At 58.1% G+C, this 21620-nt stretch overlaps 1 protein-coding gene and 1 long non-coding RNA gene across 8 annotated transcripts in view; one reads left to right on the top strand and one right to left on the bottom strand.

The window, feature by feature from the left end:
* The window catches only part of ZMIZ1 (zinc finger MIZ-type containing 1), a 231926-nt gene that overhangs the window by 53584 nt on the left and 156722 nt on the right, over nucleotides 1–21620 (top strand). The window contains exon 1 of one of the 6 annotated variants that reach the window (XM_039240531.1): nucleotides 12162–12921. The exons of the other annotated variants lie outside the window; for them this stretch is intronic. The gene's annotated coding sequence lies outside the window, so the exon portion shown is untranslated. Of the gene's footprint in view, nucleotides 1–12161; nucleotides 12922–21620 lie in introns of those variants that run through there. 6 annotated transcript variants of the gene reach the window in all.
* Nucleotides 10255–17837, bottom strand: LOC120237310. 2 transcript variants are annotated; one of them, XR_005529918.1, is made up of 4 exons: nucleotides 17521–17837; nucleotides 13813–14095; nucleotides 11977–12134; nucleotides 10255–10938 (listed from the first exon to the last, which is right to left on the bottom strand). It is a non-coding gene; the product is annotated as an uncharacterized LOC120237310 (long non-coding RNA). The 2 variants fall into 2 exon arrangements; XR_005529917.1 differs by lacking the exon at nucleotides 17521–17837 and having other exon boundaries at nucleotides 13813–14503.

Below are 21620 nucleotides of genomic sequence, written 5' to 3'. Positions count from 1 at the left end.
CTCTTTCTGCCCCTCCCCCATGCACACTTCCTCTCTCTCTCACTCTCTCTCAAAATAAATAAACATACATTTAAAAAAAAAAAAAAAGCAGAAGAAGGCTTCCTGGAGGAGGTGGAGCCCCAGGCGGACCCTGAAGGATGAACGTGACTGTGAACTGAAAACATTCCAAGCAAAGGGACCAGCTGGGCCAAGGCCCTGAGGCAGGCACTCCGAGTAGGGGTGAGGGGCACATCAGTGGGCTGAATGGAGGGCCCAGACTGGGCGGTGAGGAAATGAGTTGGACATGCCCCCTAGAGGCCAGATGGCAGAAGGAGGAGGAAGAAACTTGCACTTTGCTTCTAACTTACTAAATCCCTGAGCAGATTCCTGCCCTACTTCAGTGCCTCAGTTTCCCTCAGTTCTCCCTGGAGTTCTAAACACAGCAGGTCAGTGCCTCAGTGGAAGGGCCTGCCTTTGGGGAGGGTGTGGGCAGGCTCCCTGGGAGTCGGCGGTCACTGGGCAAGGGCGCGGGTGCTGGACCCAGGCCTTCTCTTTATCTGGGAAGAGCTGACCTTGGACCCCAGGGGCTTGCCAGGCATCTCAGGCCCCCGGGGGCAGACCCTCCTGTGGGCTAAGGGTCTGGCTCCCAGAGCAGAGACTCTGGAGCTGAGAGTTTGGGGGACGGGCCTCCCCTGTCCTTCCTCTCATCAACTGTGCTGCTTTTCTGCTCTCAGAGAAGGGGAGAACAGGTGGCCGTCCGCAAGGACATGGGCCAGCTCAGAGGCGGACATAGAGGGAGGGCCAGGCTGCCCTCCGCAGAGCCTCTTCAAGACCCCGGCCCCTGTCACCCTCGTAAATAATAAAATGGCCAGCTTCGTGGGGGTCCGTGGTGCAGAAACTGCAGTTGTAGAAGAGAAGGCTGGAGACTTGGCCAGGGTCACGCCGCCAATCCGGAGCTCAAACCCAGGGTCCTAGGCCCCTGCTTGAGCTCCTTTGGGAGCCAGGCCAGGGTTTCCTGTTCATGGCCAGAAGGCAGATGCGCCAGGGCCTAGAGGAGGTGGAGGAAGGGGGACCCACCCTGGGGGCCCGGGAGCCGAAGACCTAGACTCCAGTCACTGTGTCTCTTGCTTGGCTCCAGCTCCTTTAATTGGCTGGGTCTGCCAGCGTGCTGACATTTACCTGGTGGGGAGGAGGGCCTCCTTCCTCTTGAATCAAGAGGCTAAAAATAACTAGGCCCAGCTTCCCAGGGCCCCTGCCCGGCCAGCGCCTGGCTGCCCACCTCAGCGACCTTTCTCCTGGGTGCCGGAAGCTAATTACTTTGTGAGCATGCAGTTCCTCCCGCCGAGGACATCCTAGGGGTCAGGGCAGGAATGGCATTGCTCACTCGGCTCCTAAGACTGAAGACAGGTCTCGACAAGGCCTGCCTGACCCCCAGGTATTGGAGCGATGGGCCTCTGCTCCAACCTTTGCACCCACCCCCTTTTTCCCCCGGGGTCGGGTGGGGGGGTAGTACCCTGCCAGGCTGGCCACCCTACCCCTACGTGCGTGGGCCCCTTCCTAGAGCTGTGGGTTTCTCCAGGGTTGCCTAAACTCTAAGGGGAGGGGAGGCTGTGCCCCCTCCTCCTCGGAGTTACCTGGTGCTCACCTCAAGTCCAAACACCGACCTATAGGTCGTGGCCTCCTGCCTTCCTGCTGTCTGTTCATCCTGTTACACGAGCCCCCAGGAGGTGCCCAGACCTTGGAGCTGGACTCGTTTAAATCCAGCCGTGCAACCTCAGCACGTTTCCGAGCCTCTGTGTTCTCATCTCTGAAACGGGCATCACCAGCCATCTGGTCGTGTGGTTGTCGGAATGAAATGAGGTCATTTGCAGAACATGCCAGATCAAGAGAGCTGGGCCCCCAGGGCCACGAGGAGGCCTGAGTACCTCTGGGGGCTTTCCTTTCTCTCCCCCTTTCTCTTACTATGGTATAAGTAGACCCTAGTCAGCTAATCAGTTTGGTTGGTGTGTTCGGATCAGAGGGGGAACGTCTTGGTCCAGAGTGAAGACTAGGGACTCAGTGTCCCTGAGAGCAGGGGTTCCTATGCAGCTCCAGAGTGGCCTGCTCCCCTCTCCCCCCGTCCCGGCCCCGCCCTTGTGTTTGCCTAGTTCTTGCCCTGGGTCAGCGTAACCAGAATTGTGTTGACACTGGCCTACAGGCCCCTGGCTGCAGGGTCAGCCCAGTGAAAATAGAAGCGGTTTTCTGGGCTCTGTACTTGCTAGCCGTGAGCACCTGGCCGGTGGCCGAGCTCCTCCGTGTGTCGGTTCTGCATGTGAAAATGGGGGTAGTAACGCCCCCTGCCCCGTAAGCGCCGAGAGATTGAACTAGCACATATGTACCGTGGGGTCTGGCTCGGGGCTCGCACTCAGGGTGCATCAGGCAGGCCTCGTGGTGGTAAGGTAGTGGGAGCACTCGGTGGTAATAACCGTGGCCGCCTGCCAGTTGTTGAATGGCGAGTGGCGGATGCTGTGTCTGGTGCTGAGCACTTTACATACGTTATTGAACTTCATCTTTGTGACAGCCGTATGCAAAGTGCTCTTATAAGCTCTGTGTTCCAGATGAGGAAACTGAGGCACAGAGGGGTCACATACAGTCTGAAAGTGGTAGAACTAAAAACCTGAATGTAGATTGAGCGCTGCTAGGGTGACCAACTGTTAGGGTTTGCCTGGGACCACCCCTGGGTTTAGGACCGGAAGTTCCACGTCCCTCACGCCTCTCCGTTCCGGGCTCACCAGGACAGCCGAGCGTGCTGGCCCCACCGAAATCCTAAGCCCCTCCAAACCCTCTGGACCCCCTCCTTTGGCTCTGGGGCTGGCTGGTGCACTCCGGGCTCTGGAGGCCCTACTCCCGCTGGGCCCCTTCCCCCACCTCACAGATCCCACTTCTAGACTAGCCTCCTTGCCCATCCCCCACAGCCCCTGCAGTTCCCCCCACCCCCATCCAGCTTCCTCTTCTCCCTCTCTCCCCTCTGCCAGCAGGAGGGCTGCGGCTGTCTCCCCCACCCCCCCACCAGACTTCACTCTCCCCGTGTGCACTAAGGGCTTCGGCACCTCTGCTCCTGACTTTCTAGAAATGCTCTGGAGACCTCTTCCTTAAAAGAGGGAAGGCAAAGTGAGCCCCTACCCCCGGCCCTGGCCCAGGCAGCCCACCGGCCCTTCCGGTGAATTGATGGAGGACACTGCTGACAAAGGATAAAGGTCAGCAGGGGGACAGAGCCGAGGTGGTGGCAGCCTGCTGACCCGCACTGCCCTCCCCCACGGCAGGGCGTCCTGGGGGACGGGGCTCCATGCTCCTTGGGGTCCTGGTCAATTCCTATTGACTCAGGCAGCCACAGGCTCAGCACGGCTGAACCGCCGAGCCCCCAGAGGCCTAGGGGAGACGCCCGGGTCATCCTTGACACCTCCCTCTCCCTCACCCCCACATCCAAGGCTCATTTCGACCCCCTGACCCATCGCTGGACCTTGATCCCCTCACCACCCGCACCTTCTGCTGGCATTCGGGTCCGACGTCTTCTTGCCCCTCAACTACTCAGCCCTTCCCGGCCCTCTGCTGCCCTCCCTGGCTTCCCACTATCACCAGGAGTAAAGTCCAAATTCTGAGGTTGACATTCAGGCCCTTCTGGAGCTCAGTAAGGCTGCCCGGAGCCCTCTCTCCCTGATTGGGTATCTCTCCCTGCAGACATGTCCCTTTCCAGGACCTGGCCCACCACTTTCCCTCCCAGGACGCTGGCCTCTGTTGGAGGTTGGAAGAGGTCTGTGGTGAGGTAGAGGAGCACCCTGAGGGCCAAGCCTGTGGCAACAGCCTGTGACCAGGACGCTGGCCCCAGACGGTGCCCACTCCATGCCTTTCCCCAGACTCCCCCTTAGGCCACTCAGCGTGCCTCATGCCCTAGCTTCTGGAGGGCAGGAGCCGCCTGTCTCCCCAGCTCACATAGAGGCTAAGCCCCAATGAGGGCGGGAGGCACACTGGTTAGTGTGCAGGCTCTGGGACCCGACCCCAGCTCTATCATGTATTAGCTGGGTGACCTTGGCAGTCTCTTGACCTCTCTGAGCCTGAGCGGTACTATTTGTGGGCTCTGTAGGAACAGTTCCTCCATCACAGGATGGTGAGAGTCCATGTAATGACAGGTGTTGAGTATTCGCAGGACCCTGGAACATCTTACGGATCAATAAAGTCACCTCTTATCATTACCATCGGAGCAGGCAGCTACCCTATTCAGGAGATTAGAGCCCTGCACTCCAAATGGGTTCCTCCTATGATTTGAATGGACCTTCCGCTTCTGCCCCCTCACAGCCCCCTCTCTGCCCTTCATCCTGTCCCAGCGCTGCTCCCTCACATCCCCTACAACCCCAGAAACCCCAGACCTGCCCAGCTTCTTGCTGTCACCTACACACCTGCCGTATCCACCCTGTGTCCACAGGACGCCTTCAGAGCAGGGGCCAGGATTTTTCGATTTCCCCTGCGGCCCCTCACAGGCACCTAGAGCACAGTAGGTGCCTAATAGTTGTTTATTGGGTTGAACTGACGTGCACCAAGCCAAAGTCACCTCTAAGAACCACACAGCAGTGAGCAGCTGGCCCCTGTGCTCATCTGCACACTGCCCAGGGGCGTTTCTGAGATGGGCGTGACACTAGGTGAGGTGCTTGCCCATTCGGCCTCCTTGGTGCGCTTGGGGGCACGGGGGAGGGGACTGGGGCGCCGCCAAGGTTTGACCACCGTGTGGGAAGGTGTTTCAAAGCCGGTACCTCTTCCCGTCCTCTGAACTGCCTTATTTGCCTGGGTCCCTTCCCCACCCCCACGGTTTTCTGTGAAATTGTGTTATTATATTTAAACAAATCAATTCCACTGCAGAGTTTTCCTGTCCTAATGATGAGTGTGCAGCACAAATGCCATTGATTCCTCACAGCCCTGAAAACCAGTTGATGAATAGCACCCGGGCTGGTCTTTGGAGAGGCACTTAGAGCAGCTCTGCGCAGCCCCCTCCGCTCCCCTACCCATGCCGCTCCCCATCGCGACCCCACCCCACCCCGCATGTTGAGGTTGTGCAATGAAAGGACACCCCCAGCGGCGCTGGGGGTGGAATGTCATCACAAGGAGCTGGCCCCTTGTGCTGGTGAAACATTCACAGTGGAGATTTTTATTGATTTTGGCCGAAGGCAGGAGCGAGGCTTACGGAGCAGAGAAGTGGTGCGGTGTGATCTTTGTCTTCCCTTACAAGTTCAGAGCTCCGTCCCGAGTGACGAGTGACGAGTGACGGCAGACAGCGGCTCAGGCACCATCTCCAGACCTCGACGGTGCTGCTTTCTTATTAAAGGGGCTGGAGAGCTGGCTGGGCTGGCGAGTGCTAGGTTCTCCTTGGTGAAGTCCTTCGGAAACCCCACTGGTCAAAGTCGCCGCTGCAGATTTGCAGATCACTGCCGCGGGCTTGTTTGAGCTTTTTAATGGCCCCGGGTTCAGGTGGACAGGTATTACTGCTTCTAGTTTAGACATGGGCAGCCTGAGTCCAGGGCAACCGCTAGAGTGGGGGAAGGGCTGCTGGCTCTGCAGCCAGAGGTGCCCCAGGCCCTGACTGCTCCCATCTCTCTCCAGCACCAGCAACGACAGGAAGTTCCTCTGACTACCAGCCTTTGTGCTGTCCCTCACCTGCCCCAGGGCTTTCTGTCCATGGAGTCCAGGTTATCAGCTGGAAGGAAGGGCCTAGCTGGTGGCCGTCACGCGAGGGTCTCAAGTGGGCTCTCTGCGGCATGCCACACAAGCCTGTGCCCTGGGCCGGGGTAAGGCAGGCCGGAGCAGCGGGGACTGCGGCAAATGAGAGTGCCTGCCTCGCCTAAATCCCTACAAGCGCAGAGGTTGTAATAAGTCCGCGCCCATGAAACTGTACGGGATGGGACCGTGGGCTGAATTTGTCATGGTCCGTCCCCCAATCTAGTACAGGCCTTTGTTTTGGAGGGGAATGTGTGGCCTGGAGTTGAGAGTGGCTCCTTAAGGTCGCAGCGCAAGGCCATAGAGCTAGGAGTTGAGTCTGGGAGGAGGTGGGGCCTCTGGCAGTGCTATGAGGCCACCCCAGCAGGCAGGGCTAGGGGGCAGGGCAGGGGGTTATCTAGGACAGATAGGCCCCGCACCCAGGAGACCCAGGAGTGGCCCGGTGTGCCTCCCTTCCCTTCACTGTCAGAGCACTTACACCCCCCAGCCCACCCCCCAGACAAACCTCCTGTCCCTTATAATCAGGTTAGCCTCCTGCTCTGTGCTCCTCAGCTGAGCTGAACCAGCTGCCTCTAATGGCCTTTGGCCCTCCCCCTCTCCCTGGCTCTGGGGGTGGGGGAGGGGAAGCTAAGAAATGAACTGTATGTGGGAAGGGGCTACCTCGTTCTCTCCATTTAGACCTTTCCGTGGCTTCTAGGATGAAATCCAAACCCTTAGCCTGGCATCCAGGACCCATTACTATGATGCCCTGGTCATTTCTTAAGCCTCCACACGCCTGATATACTCTTTCCTGTGGTCATGGGATGCTATTTCCCACCTCCCGGTCTTTGCACATGCAGGTAGGTCCTTTTGCTACTTCCCACCTTCTCGGAAAACTCCTATGCAGCCTACAAAACCCAGCTCTCGTCTCTTCCTCTGGGCTGCCTTCTCTCAAGACTCTTGCCTCTGTACCCCCACTGGATACTCCACTGGTCTGGAATGTAATCCCTGTGTTTGGCTACTTTATTCTGCACCTGGTTCTGCTGAGTCCCTGGAGGAAAAGGAGAATCTTCTAGAAGAATATGCCTCTGGATGCAGTATGGAGAAGTCTCATTGAAGGAATAGGGTCAGCAAAGAAAAGAGAAGCAGGGAGCAGGGTTGGAAAAGAGACAGGGAGTGCACAGAACAGCTGTTCCCAGCCCCTCCACACAGCTCCAGCCTACTTCCTGTCAGGGAGGCCATGCCCAGTGACACATGCAGGGCCTGAAATAGACACGTGGGGGCCTTGGTGGCACACCTCCGCAGCCCAGCACTGAGCACCAAGCACCCTTCCACTCCTTAGGCGTTGAAACGCCTCTTCTCCTAGGACCCTGCCCCTGCAGCCAAGACCCCCTTCCCCAGCCATGCCCAGGCCTTTTCCCTCCATTCCTGCTAACTTTGTTTTATAAATAAACTATATAAATAGGCCCCTCTGATTCCTCAGAGCGCGCAAACGTTTAAGGACTGGGGCACGGCTGCAGGCATAATTGTACTACCAAATCCATCAGCTGCCTAATTACCATTTATTTTGCATTTATTTCTGCTAATTAAAAAGAGAGAAACTCCTAACAACTTTTACGTAAATACTATATTTGTTCTATGTAAAGACGGGATGCTAATTTGCTGGTGATTAGCTGATTATCTAATTTTGTAGCTGTCACACAGGATGGCCCCGTCTCCCCTTGGCACCCCAGAAGCCACTCGAAGCCCCTGATCAGGTGTGGGAGGCATAGGTCAAGGGAGGTCTCCGTAGGTGGTTAGAAGGTCTGTGGGAGGCCCAGAGGCCACCGGGAGCATCAGATGCCTCCAGGATTCAGAGAGGCTGAGAGGGACCTTTGGCTCATGTGCAGTTTCTGTGCAGATGAAGAAACGGAGGCCCAGAGAGATCTAGCATCCCCCAGTAAAACGGTAGCAGAGACAGACTCCTGACGCAGGTGTTTAGGCTCCCCTTCCAGTGTTCATCCTGCTGTATTGAGCTAACGCCAGGGAGAATTTGCAGGGAGATAGCTTTATCTGCAGCTGAGAAATATCTGGACCAAACTCCAGCCCCAGTAGAGGAAAGCTGTAGTCTGGTCTGAGCTGGTGGCCAAACCAAACTTTCTGTGTACCCTTCTGGAAACATATACCTTCTCCCAGTTTCCCACCCAGCTCTGGGGTCTGCTTCCACAGGCCGCTCAGCACAGCTATGGAGGCTTCTCCCCCGGCCCCACCCCAGTCCAGGCCAGCTTCCCGGGACCTGCCTACACACGGCATCGCGAGGCGCCCTGGGGGCTCCCAGGATTTCTGCAAGTGTCCGAATTTCAGATCTTCAGATTATGTATTTATTTTCATGGGAATTAGAATAAATATAGAATTAATATAGCAAACTCTGGTTTCACAGACAGTATTGCTTTGAATGAGAATAAGAAAAAAGAAAGTATTTAAATAACGAAACGAAAATAATTTAGAGGGAACACAGATGTGGCTTAAAGTATCTAGTAACTGAAGTTGGGGACGTGCTTGGGGAGGGTCTGAAAGCGCCAGGTCCAGAGGAAGCCAGGCAGGTGAGGCCAGGGTCAGAGCAGGGACGTTCAGTCAGGGTTGGCCAGTCCCTGGCCTGAGGGCCACCACTGCCCCGTCCCACGCCCAGGCCAGCAGGGTCCCTGGGTCCTGCCCTTCTGCGGTCTGCAGGGATCAGCCCACTTCAAAGGAATCACTTGGCCTCAGAAGCAGTCTAACAGGACTGTTTCGGGGGGCCAGAAGGTCAGATCTCTGCCTGGTGACCGGCTGTGGGTGAGCGACTTCACAGGGATTTTCTGTCCGGCCAGCTCCCCATGCGTTGGCGGGCAAGACCCTGGCTCTCTCTCTTCCTGGGCAGTCTGAAAACAGCCAGTTCAGACAGGAAGGCAGAGTGACTGACTGGGCCAGGTGTCCTCTGGGTGGCCAGAGAGGTCAGGACCAAGGTCAGCATGGCCCATTGGAAATCTCGGAGGCCAGAGACCCAGCCCTGGGTCCCTCTGTACAATGGGAGATGGTTGTCTTTTCCTCCTAGGGCTGCTGAAAGAACTCTGAGGGCCGTGTGCAAAGCGCCCCTCGGAGCCGTCCTCCGTGCAGCTGGTGGTGAGCCCAGCTACCCGCCCGGGGCCTCCCTTGGCCACCAGCCGCCGCCACCGTGTCTATGTGAGGTGACTGCCGCCAGAGATCTCCCGCTCATCTGCCCTTTTATCGCCCTGCACACAATCAGGGGAAGCCTGGAAGGCTAGGGGGTGCGGGCAGATGGAAAACAAAGAGAGAAAACAAAGGCATTGCTCCGAGGAGGCCAAAAGGCAGGGTGCGTCCTCCCTGTGCAGCAGCCTGGCCAGCCTGTCCCACCAGCGCCAGGCCCTGGCCGCCCCCGGGCTGCTGGCCACCTGCGACCTGCCCCACCCCGATAGAAACCAGCCTTGGACCTCAGAGGGGGTCACCACTCACTGGGTGACCCTGGGGAAGCCACGTTTCTCATCATGTCTGAAATGAGGGAGTCTGACACTATGCTGTGTGACCTTTAGCAAACCCCACTCCTCACCGCCCCCACCCCCCTGCCACTGCTGAGGGTCTCCTTGCCTGGGCCCAGCCCATCTCTAGGACACCTCCCTAGCCCCTCGAAGTCAAATGGGCCCACTTCTGCCCGTAGAGAGGACCGCCACGTGCCCTAAGGAAGTAGGGGCACCCGTTTCCCACCAAGATCATGGGGCTGGTATGTAAGGATTTGTGCAGAATGAATGAAATTGTTTAATTGCGGGGGGGCTTAACTCAGTGTCTGGCCTCATCCGCTGCTGCTGTCGTCGGAGCCCCTGAGTCAGAGAAAACTCTCCTGGGCCATCCAGAGCAGTACCAGCCAGCAGCAGGGAGGGCTCATAACTGTACCAAGGCCGGACTATAGGGGCTCACATCCTGTCTGTGTGACCCTGCCTGGTTCCTTAACCTCTCTGTGGCTGCGTCCTTGTGTGTGAGAATAGGTATAATGCATACTTTGCAGGTTGTGGTGAGATTAAATGGGTTAATTCACATAAAGTACTTCGAATGGTATCAGATAAAGGCCCATTAACATTAGGTATTGTTATCATTGTCAGTTGCATCACTGTTATTGATCAGAGGCAGACTCACCGGGGAAGGCATCAAGCGCCAGCCTCCAGGCCCCACCCAGCAGCGCCCTGGTGCCTGTGGGGCTTTGCAGGCAGCTGTGGATTGTTCCAGATGGGGCAGGGCAGCAGGCTGCTTGCTGTCAGGGACATTTCTGTGTGCCTCTCCCATAGATGGTTTAGAGGGGCCTGCACTCCTTAGGCTCCAGGAATTTGTCGTTGCTTCTTTTCTTGTTTTAAATATGTTTTTGTAGGGACGCCTGGGTGGCTCAGCAGGCTAAGCGTCCGACTTCGGCTCAGTTCATGATCTCGCGGGTCGCGGGCTAGGGCCCCGCGTCTGGCTCTGTGCTGGCAGCTCGGAGCCTGGAGCCTGCTTCGGATTCTGTGTCTCCCTCTGTCTTTGACCCTCCCCTGCTTGTGCTCTCTCAACAATCAATAAATGTATTTTAAAAATTAAAGAAAAAATAAATATGTATTTGTAATTCTATATACATTTCTGAAGAGAACCCTAAACTAGTATAAGCTCCAGGCCCTGGAAGCCTGGACGCGCCCCTCCCCAACCCCCCCGCGCCCGCCCCACCCGCCCCCACCGCTTCTTCCCATTTCCTTTATTGTATTTCCAAGGCCCAGCCCTATGCTGCCGACCTTGTGGCCCCAGCAGGAAGATGGCCCAGGCCTCAGGGCTGAAGGCTCCTAACTTCTCACCGTGTAGGCTCGCCCCTGAGCACCCCAGACTGCGATCCACACCCCACCCCCCAGGTTGAGGAAGCCCTAAGGAGAGCAGGCAGGGAGAATGGGACCCTCAAGGAAGGTCCCCTGAAGGAGAACGGATGTGCCTGAGTGCGCCTGCACTGCAGGCTGGAGCCCTGTCCTCTCCCTCCCCCCTCCCCCCTCCTACCCGGTGTGGGCCCCAGTGGGCAGGCACAAGGGGCGGTTGGGGTCGTGGGAAGCAGGTTGCTGAGTTGGGACAGTTGCCCCTGAGGCTGTCACCAGGGTGGCTGGCTGTGTGCCGAGTCCCAGGTTCCGTGCCGGGTGGGGGCCCAGCCTGGTCCCTGCCCCCTGAGAGCTCTCGAGGCAGCTGGAACCGCAAGATTCACAGCTGGAAGGGCAGGGGGAGGCGGTAGGAGACCCCGTGGCATCAAGAATCGTCGAGAGAGCCCAGGGGTCGTGAGGGCTGGACACTTATGGAAGGATGGGCCCTCACCTGGGGAGACCCTGGGGACGTGGGCACTGTGGACCCTCGCCCCTCCGCCGGCAGCAGGGCCTCCTGGCCTGGGCTCTGACAGGGACATTTATAACTCACAGCTGTGCGGTCCTGGGCCCAACTGACTGTGGTAAACCGATCAGGCTTCAGGAAGTCAGTCCCGAGGCCACTCCCCACCCGACCCCACACTCTCCTTCACCTCCTGACACCCACATCCTGTTCTCAGCAGGAGGGGCAGGCACCAGGGCACAGGGCTGGGGGCCCAGTCAGGGTCTCCAACTTGGGGCAGAGTGGGAAAGGACGGAGGGGCCCAGTGGGGTCCCAGAACTGGAGGCCAAGGCCTCTGGGGTCATCAGGCTCCCCGCCTGAGGCACACCTGGGGACATTCAGGCCCAGAAAGGCCACCTTGGAGCCACAGGAACTCAGGGGGACATTCTGTGCTTTCAAATCTGATTGGAGAGGGGATTATGCATCTAGCCCCTGCTGACCCGCTCTGGCCTGAGGGAGCCTGATGGAAGGGGCAGGCATGAACCAGAGGCCTCAGAAAATGTTGGGAAAAGGTGACATCTGGGACCCTGGTCCTCGGCGTGGCCTGCAGCCCTGCATGGGGACACCCCATCCCGGGACCAAATTCCTCACAAGACCTTGGTGCTCACCTGCCTAGATTCCCACAGCAGAGTTCACGTTTGGGGAAAGAAACGGTCTTACCCAGAAAGAGAGGGAAGAGAGGGCAGTATTAAGTTCCTAGCACATCATGGCTTTGACCCCCATGTACCTCCCTTGGTATCATACGCTAGCAGATTCTGGGGCCCTGTTAGGCAGCCATCCTCCCCCGCCCCACCCCACCCCCGGCCACGACTTTCTCTTGTATGAGGAGAGGGCTGATAAACAACAATGAGTTTGCCAAAACCTGGCCCACATAATTCTGCTAACCTGTGACCAGATCCTGGAATTAGATAGTCGCCGAAAGACCTCCGCTCTTCTTCCCTGGGTTGTGTGTTTATGAAGGCACATTGGCAATATAGAATTAGCATATCCAGCTACATACTTCGTGACTATGATCAATTTGGCCGAGGCCAGATTTCTTGAAGCTTAAAAAAAAAAAAGTGACTTGAAGTAAAGGTAAATATTAAATCAAACAAATATATATTCATTGAATCATCATACAGCTAGGACTCAGCCGGGACCAAGAATCACTAAGGGCAAGAAGTGAGTTGGGTTTCTGAAGAGGTACGTGCTCAGAAAATGGCTCGAAGCGTTGGTCACAGATCTGGTGAGCGGTTCATAATGAGGAAGGAATTCAGGCAGGGGTCAGAGAGTGGCTTTAGAAGTGGCTGCCGGCCGGCCGTGTGAGATAATTCCCCGGAGCCAGGCACAGCAGAGAGGAGACACTGGGGGGGTGGGGGAGCCTGTAGCTGGCTAAAAATACCCCAACAGCTTCTCCCCATCACCCTGCCTGGGGGCCGCACAGGAAGGCCAGGGCTTTCTGCTTCTCTCACCAGGAAGAAAAAGACAACAGCGCAATACCCCTGAGCCCCAGAAGAAACAAACCCTAGATGTGTGTTTTAGTTTTAAAGACTCCCGCCAGGAGCAGTTGGCCTGCTCGCTGGAGCGCCACAGGGTCTGGGAGACAGGGCCCCTGATAAATCAGGCATCCCGGGATGTGCGTAAGTGGCCTGAGAGGCCACTGAGATTAGCCTGGTTATGGGTGACTGAAGTGGGAGGGAGCGGACTCCTACTGTGTCCCTGGCTATTCGCACGTGTCCCGTCTCTCTGTACCCAGGACACGGAGCGGAAGCCTGTGGGTGTCAGACCAATGCTGTGAGGGGTATGAGGAAGAGAGCTGCTGTCCTTCACTCAGCTGCCAGACCTAGACAGGTAACAACAGGGCCCTGCTGCAGTCACCGGAAGCCCAGCCAGGGACCGCGGTTAGGGAGCCAGGTAGCGATGTCTGGGTGGGGGGTTGGTCCCCGAGCTGAGGGCTGTCAGCCTTTTCTCCCAGCCCTCGACTCAGGCTGCAGGGCTTCTTTGTGACTCCTTGTGTGCGCCCGGCACAAAATGCTCTGGGCCTCAGTTTGTCCATCTCTGAAATGGGTCACCATGTTTTCCAATTCTTGAGGATTGCTTGAATGAATTAGTTAGGGCTGATGGCTATTTGGAGTTAATCTGTCTTAGCAGCCTGGTTCACTTTGAACTCCATAGGCATGGCCAGGGGTCCCAGGCCTTGTGGATTGAGCATTAAGGCCACAGGTCCGCAGGGCCCGACGGGGCTCGAGAAGAGAGAGTTTTCTAAGGCAGAACCAGCCAGACATGTGAGTCGTTGGAAATGTGGCTGTGGCCTACTTTGTGGCAGTGTTTGAAACTTCGGAGTGATTCCTCTGGCAGCTCTGGGCAGGAATGGTCATCTGTGTTTTTAGATGGCAAGACCAAGGCACAGAATAGCTGAATGGTCCTGCCGGGGTCACACAGCAAAGTCTGGTCACACCAAAGTGGCTCTCCTTCATCCTGTCTGCCTTGATCAGGTTCTGCACTTTGACTTCTACTACACTGCTCTGGGCCGGTCCATTCACCCCATAGAAGTCGGGCCCGTGAGCCCAGGACACCGCCAGTCTCTATTGTGTGACACCGTGGGACCCACCCCTCCATCCATCCGTGCTCCCACCACCCATCCTTACCATTCACTCATCCACCCATCCATCTTCTCCTCCGCTCCTCCACCCATCCTTCCAACCACCCATTTAGCCATTAGCTCGCACATCAAACACTCACTGCGCCTTCTACCAAGGCAGGCCTGCGCTAAGGCCTGGGTTTGGATCCAGCTCTGCCTTGAGATGGTGCACACGTGATCCCAGAGTCAGGCCCAATTCCGTAAGTTCAGTGCTCAAGGCTTGTGTGGTATCCTTGATTACACAGGGAAGGGAAGAGGAGAGCCATGCGATGGTTCTACAGGCAGGCATTCAGGGAAGGCTTCCTGGAGAAAGTGACCCTGTTCACTGATTCCTGCCCCAGATGTTCATTGAGAAAGTCTCCGCGCAGGGAACCACTCGATGTTCTGGAGACACAGCAGGGAATAAAATGAACCAAACTTCCTTTCCTCGTGGCGCTTGCATTCTCACGAAGAGGCAGGGGCAGGAAATACCGAAAATGTGATATAGAATATGTCAGGTGATGCTGGGCTCCAAGAAGGAAGGTTGGCAGAGCAGAGGAACAGAGCCTGCCGGGTGGGGTAAAGTGGACACCCTCGGGCAAAGGAAGCGTTTGAACAGAGACGTAAATGGAAGGAGGGAGTGAGATGGGTGCTTGGCATGTTCAAGGCAGCAGGAGGGAAGCCATATGGCTGCAGCGAATGAGGGGCTGGGAATCAGAGAGATCCTGGGGGACCCACTCATGCAGGCAGGCAGGAGTAGAGCAGGGAGGTGGCTGGGACCCACGTGGAAAGGGTGGCGGCGTGGTGTCTAGGGATAGCAGGGGAAGGGGTGGGGGGGCCATGGGAGTCGAATGTACTTCAGAGACCTTGCAGACAGGCTTGCGTGTGGATTCGAGGTGCTGCATGAGAGAAGGCAGGGACAGTCAAGGAAGGCTCTCAGGTTCGGGACAGGAGCCACCGGTAGAACAGAGAGGTCATTTACTCAGCCAGGAATGATGGTGGGGGAGGGCTGAAGGAAGCCGAGGAGTTGTGTCTTAGACACGTGAACTTGCCTTTGAGACACCCGAGTGGAAAGCTTGAGTAGGCAGCTGGATATATGAGTCTGGGAGGCAGAGCGGTCCTGACTGGAGATAGAAATGTGGGAGCTGATGTGCACGGAAGACGTTGTGAGCCATGAGGCTGATGAGGTCACCCCGGGAGCCAGTGGAGAGGGAGCAGATCGGAGTCCTGAGTCTGAGTCATGGGGATCCAGCCCTTGGAGGGAGTGAGGATAGGGTGGAGGCGGCAAGGGAGACCGAGAGGGTGCAGCCAGGTATGTGGAAGAACCGAGAGAACAGGCTCTTAATGGACAAGGATAATTTTGCTGGCACCGCAGGGAACGGATGCTCCAGGCAGAGGGAACAGTATAGGAAAGTCTCAGACACCTCAATAAAGGAGCCATATTTGGAGAGGAGTGGAAGAGAGGAAGGAAAAACCACGCAGGGGCCAGGGGCCCACCGGTGCCTGGATTGAGGGTGAGCCCACATCCCGGGACCCTCCCCGTCACCGGGGCCTGCACTCTCTGGTCTCAGCTGAGTCCTTTGCCCTGATGTCTGCACACTCTGCGCTTTCCTTTTAAGAAGCTTCTACCTGTCCTGACCTCCCACCTCCTCTGTGAGGCTCTTGGGCTCCAGAGACCTCCCCCTTGCCTGGAGCACTTGTCTGAAAACACAGGGCTGAAGGCAGCTGCTCTGAGCTGCCTGCAGGGGGGAGGGCACCCAGCCGCTTCCTATTGAATCTCTAAGCACTGCTGGATCCTTTATCTTAAAAGAAACCCTAGAAACTTCCTGGACTATGAGTGTGTGTCAGAGCTGCTCTGCTCCCGCTCACCAGTTCGAGCAGAGGAGCTCTCTGCCTTTGGTGGGCGATTGTGCGTGAGTTTGGGTGGGGGGGAGGCATCCACCTTTGTGAGTCTGTAGTGCCTTGCACTCAGCTCTCAGAGGGGATGCGCCTGGCTCTCAGGGAAGGCTGCAGAGGGGCCGCTGCCTGGGCAGGGCAGGTGCTCACTGGGGCCCGAGAAGTGTCACAGGAGGGAGAGGGGGCATGTAGCCGGCCCGGGGTGGCGGGGGAGGGGGAGGCTCTTGGTGCACAGTCCAGCCCATCCACCTGGGCATACAGCCTCGTATGACTGGGAGGTGGCTGAGACCTAGGAGACATCTCCCTGCTGAGAATAGGATGGGACCAGGCAGGGACTTGGGGGCCCCCTCCCAAGTTGCTCGGAGAGATGGCCCTCTGACTCTGCACGGGAGACGGGGTTGGGGGGCTGTGGGAAGCCTCTGTGATGATGCATTGGCTCTGTGGCAGGAGGCTGCAGGTAATCTAATTAGCGTGCTGGGCGGATGGTAGGAGTAATCCTGTGCCTTTAGACTCATTTTTCTTTAAGCCTGTCCCCACCCAATCTCTCCCTAAACCCTTCCACTGCCTGGGTGATGTCCGGGCGGGAGTGGACTTCTCTCCATTGAACAGATGGGTAAACCAGGACCAGAGAGGAAGACACTTACATGATGCCACAGCTAATAAGTAGCAAGGCAGAGCTCTGAACCGAGTCCATGTGAATCCCAAGCCCAGACTCTTAACCTCTGCCCTCTCCATCATCTCCCGGGCCCTTCTAGAACACCCAGACTCACAGGCCCCTTCCTGTAGGCCTCCTCTCCGAATTCCTCATTTTGCGGATGAGGAAACGGAAGCCCAGAGAAGGTAAGATACTTGTCCGGGGCCACACAGCAAGCCGAGGGCAGGACGTATAGCAGAATCTCCTCTGGCCCCCTGCGTCCACCCAGCCCCGGCCCCTGCTAGCAGGTGCAGGGATGCGGCCCCGGACCCGACCCACTTCCCCTTGGAGCGCCCGCAGCCTTCTGTCCTCCAGAGCCGCTGGCACTCGCTCTGGTTGAAGGCACCAAGTTCCTCATCAGAAGGCTCCATTGTGCCTATTGTTTAAATATAGATTACTAATGAAATGCCTTTTCATTGCCTTCCCAGTGAATAGTTTCCGTGTAAAGTTAATTTGCAGTGTTATGTAAATTCTGTTTAACTTCAATCAAGTTTCTAATTATGTTTTTACCGCAGTAATTCCCATTTGATTTGTCATCTCCTGTTAGGTATTTAATGTTCGGTGGGCGGGTGTGCTTCCTCTGTCTCTCCGTGTTCCAGCGCCCTCTCCCTCCCTGACCCCGGCTCCCTTTCTGTCTTTCTGCTTCTCATCCCTGCCATTTTCATCCGTGCCCGTTGCATCTGGGCTGTTGCCCACATCCTCTCCATCCCCTCCTCCTCCCGTCCCGTCTTCCCCCCCTTCCCCCTTCCCCCCCTCATCTCCGCCTCCCTCCTGCCTGCCCTCTTTACCACTGTCTGTCTGGCCTGCAACTCTGCTTCTCTGTCCACTCCTCTTTTGCTCTTCCTCTGTTTCTGTGTCTCTCCCGCCTCCCTCCACCCTCCCCCTGCCCCCCCCTGCTCTCTCTGGTCTCATTTTGCCCCAGGCTGTCCCCTTCCCACTCGGTCTTCCCTGTCATCCCTGCACCCTCAGGACCCCACAGAAGCTGCCTGGGACAGACAGGGGTGAAAGGCAGGGTTGGCTGGGGGTGCCTCCCCGGGGAACCCAGGCCTGGCCCTCGGATACCTTGTCAAAGGCTTCGTAGAGGACGGGGGCCCGGCCCCGGGGACCCTGGGTTATGATGGGAACACAGATGCTCCAGGCGGGCTCTCTGGGTGCAGAGCCTAGCCCGCTCCTTACTAACCGTGTGTCCTTCAGGTTGCTGAGCCCTCATCTGTCCCATGGGGGTGACACCATTACCTACCTAGTGGGGTCGCTGGGAGGAGTCGGTGAAGGACTTAGGAAGAAGGAAGAAGACTTAGGAAGGAGGCAGGACTTAGCCAGGCGGCCTGACCCAAAGCGGCTTCTTCTTGAGAACTCCCAGCCACAGCCCTGGTCTCTTTGTAGCCTCTGTGGTGGGCTTCTGTGCCAAGGGAGTGCTGGGGGCCAGGCCTGAGGCCAGGGCAAGGGGCCGGTGGCATCCTGGAGCCTGTCTCAGCCCTGCCTGTCAAGAGATGCGAACCCCGTCTCCCTGGGTGGGCCGATCTCGGGGCTGCAGGGACAAGCCTGCCATTCCCGGGAGGCGTCCAGGCACAGACACCCTCCCCCCCACCCCCCCTGCCCCGGGAGCTGGCAGAGCCCTCAAGCTCCTGGCCCATGGCCCTTTCCCGAACAGACCAGAGGCAGAGCTGCTCCCGCTAACTTGGACGAGACACCCCCGTCTCGCCCCCTTTCTCCTCCCTGGATGTCCCCAGGGCTGGGCCACACAGTCCTGCTGCAGAGGCCCCGCTCCGAGGACAAGGCCGTGACAGGTCTGTCCCTGACTCCTCCCTGAGCCCCGGCTCCCCTCCTGCCCCACATCCAAGTGCTGGGCGTTGGGATTCTCCCTGGCGGGGCGGCCACGGTTTCCCAGCAGGCAGCTGCCCTCTGGGTGGGGAGGGCGGAAGGAAAACACCGAACGGAGGCCAGCAGGCTGGGCGCATGCTCCTCGCCGGCCTCCCCCTCCCCTTCCTCCCCCCACTCCGCTCTCTTCCCATCCAGCATGTCCCCGGCGTGTCCAGGAAGCAGAAAGCAAGTGTTTGGAGAAGGCATTCTTCTGGGTGAAGAAAGGCAGGCCCTGTCACTTGTCCTTCAGAGTCATGGGAGCCTGGGCTGACCAGTCCCTGCCCTGCTGGGCCACATGACCACCTGACCCAGCGCGAGTGGTTGTGTGTGCGTGCGTGTGTGTGTGTGTCCATCTCTGGTTCAGGAAACCTTAGCCAGTCACGTGGCCGTTTCCCTGTTTGTCTAAGTAAGCAGTTCAGGCTGGCTCTGGCCAGGAGGCTGGGACATGGAGCCCGGGGAGGGGGCCACGCTAGCGTGGATGGCAGACATAAGGATCTCCGGGGACAGAGGGCAGCCTCTGGGTTTGGTGTGGGGAGGCCCGGCCTGGGGAATGGCCCTGCTTCTCATCTCCTGCCCTCCTCTGACCTCTCCTTTTTCTTTCTGTCGAGAAAAAGCATTAGGCTCGCAGACACAGGAAACCCTCCCAGCCCCGAAACATCCTCTGACCAGCAACAGCTCAAAAGGGCAGAGCCCCAGGCTACAAAGAGGGCATGTGTGTTTGCACCCACCATCTGTCCTGTCCCCTGGGGTGTGTTGCCGAGTGCTGGCCCCTCAGCAAGAGAGCCTGACTCAGGCCCTCCCACGTGCACCCAGCAGGCCACTGGTTAATTCACCAGATAGGTATTAAGCACCTACTATGGGCCAGGACCTGAGCTGGGCCAGGCCAGGAGTAGGGTTGTCAGAACACAGACCTTCTGGAACTTCTGTGGAACCCCGACACCTGTGACATATTTTCCTCCTGCTGGATGGGCGGGATCACCAGTTATTGCAAAGACCTGATGCACCTGTCACGAGGCAGTCGTGTCCCACGCCACTACCGTTCCAGGAGGGTGGGACCCCAGCACCGGGCAGGGCCCAACAGGCAAGGTTCAGAGGGGGTACCTAGTCTCCCACAGACTGAGCAGCTGGGGTGAGAGTGCCCTTCCTCCAGAGAGGGCGGAGTCAGAACAGACATAGGCAGAGGGCAGAGGCCCTGAACGCCGGTACCTCGCAGTCTTTTCTGAGGCCACCGGACCAGAGAGCCCTGGGAGAAACGGCAGCCCCAGGATCCCCTTGAACATGGCCTTCCTTGGCCTTCCTCCAGGTTTACCCAGCCGGCATGGCATGTTTTAGCTAGAGAGGACACAGTCCCCTGGGACCTTGAGGAGGAGGGCTGAGGGGGCCTGTGAGGGGCATGCATCTGAGAACCCCTCAGGTTCATGTTTCTGCCCCTTCCTCTCTGCTTCTCTTTCTCCTTCTTTTGACAAACATTTCCTGGCAGCCAAGTCCGGTGCCAGGCCTGTGCTCCGTAAAAGACACCCCTGGCCCCGTAGGTGCTCACTGCTAAGCTGGCATCAAGCAACGCTCCAGGGTGAACCAATGGTCCAGGCTAAGCTGAAGACCAGGAGAGAGGCAGCCACTCTCCCTTGGTCCCCATCACGGTGCGGCTGGGCCCACAGGTGACCTGGGTTCTGGGCACGCGTAGCCATACTTTCCCCAGAGGGGCTGATGGAGCCCACCGGGTGCCCGGGATGAGGGGCATGGAGAGCATTGTCAGACCTTGCTTCTGTTGTGACAGGATTTGGGAGGGTTCAACCCAGAAGAGGGGCTCGTGAGCTCAAGGCCCCTCTGTCATAGCCGGGAAACTCCTATTCAAAAAAGGGATAGAAGTGGGATGGCCAGTGGCTGAGCTGGTGACACAGGGCCACCCTCCTGCCACCCACAACTGAACGTGACTCCTGGGCAGTGGTGGTTATAAAGGTTCTAGGCAAGAGTCCCAGGATGCCACTTAGGGCTGTGTGTCCCCGGCCTTAGCATGCGTGCTCCCAAGGTCAGGAAACCTAAAATTGCCCATGGCTGTCTTAGTAACTCTCCCTGGTAATTTTGCCCTTGCTACCCACCGGGCTGGAGTCTGGCTTCTTTCTGTCTTCCCGACCCTGCTTACCTTCGGCCCACGGGCGCCCCTGACAGAGTACTTTCTGAGCCTCACTCCCTCCAGGCAGAGCATGGAGTTGGGCCCACAGACAGCCCCACCAGGGCCAATTTGATTGGAATCCTATGGATAAGTCATTAGTGCCCTGCTCTGGGCCGCCAGGCCATGGGCAAAGTCAGCCCCCGCCACAGGGATCAGACCCACCCCCGCACGCCCCCCAGGGAGGGTCTTAGGCTGCTCACAGGGCACTCGAGAGACCTGGCTCCCAGCTCTGCCCCCTGTCCCTGGGGTGACCTCAGGTAAGACCAGCCCCAGGTGGGCCCAGACCACCTCCTATCTGTGCTGAGCCGTGAGGGGCGGTGGGTCTGCGGTTGGCTGGACATTCTGGCACCTGTTTACCCAGCATCCTCAAGAGAGACCTGGGCTTCTGGGGATCCCTGAAGCCTGTGCTCCAGGACACCAGGAGGATCAGGGTTGGGGGCTGAAGGTTTTCGTCCAAACCTCTTCCCCCTCCCTGGGCCAGGCCGCTGGCCTCTACACCCCCACCACATCCCCACCTGTAGACAGGTGAGTCTCCAGCTCCTGAGACGCAGGGAATGGGGCAGATTGTCCCGGAGGCCGTGGCTGACCCCACAGCCCCTGGGTCAAGCCTCGTCCCACCCTGACTCCTGACACTTGTAAGGATTCGGGCGTGCAGAGGGGGAGTGGGAGGAAGGGGTCTCACTCCAGGGGCTGTGCTGAGGTTTGACCACAGGCCGTTTCGGCGTGGGGGCTGCGCTGCCCAGCGAGGGTGTCGCACCTGCAGAGTGAGCTATCCGGTTCCTCCTCTTTGGCCACCAGGAAGCCCGGCCTCGAGGCCTCCCATCCATCCTTTGGCTTCTTCCCTTGTCCTCGTCCCTTCCTCATGGCTCCTCAGAAGTGACACTGCCCCTCTGTCCAGGGTGGGGGAAGACCCCGATTCTGGTCCCCCGGGTGGGGCTGAACCCCGCAGCTCCTCCTTCAGCTGTGCCCGGAGCTGTGAGCTGCTGGGAAGAAAAGCCACTGCCTTTTGTTAAGTCCTTTTGCTAGAAAACAAGTAGCCTGAGGCCTAGGGGTCAGAGGCCAAAGGCCACCAAACAGGCCGGGGCAGCCCGCCCACTCTGGCCCCCAAAAACTTGAGGCTTCTGAGGAGGTCTCTACGGGGCCCCGCCCCTGTCCTTGCCTGGGTGGGGCCAGTGGGACAGGAAGTCAAGGGAAGGCCTGGAGGATGGGACTCAGGGTGGTCTGGGCCTGAGCCAGGGATGAGGCAGAGCCCTACCCCGGCCCGGCCCCGGGGCCACGGTCACACAGGTCACCCACCCGACAGGAAA

Source organism: Hyaena hyaena, unplaced genomic scaffold (assembly GCF_003009895.1).
Source record: "Hyaena hyaena isolate Hyena2069 unplaced genomic scaffold, ASM300989v1 scaffold_176, whole genome shotgun sequence".
NCBI classification, from domain to species: Eukaryota; Metazoa; Chordata; class Mammalia; order Carnivora; family Hyaenidae; genus Hyaena; species Hyaena hyaena.
The sequence above is the reverse complement of the archived record's forward strand: the minus strand, read 5'-3'. Positions and strand labels throughout refer to the sequence as shown.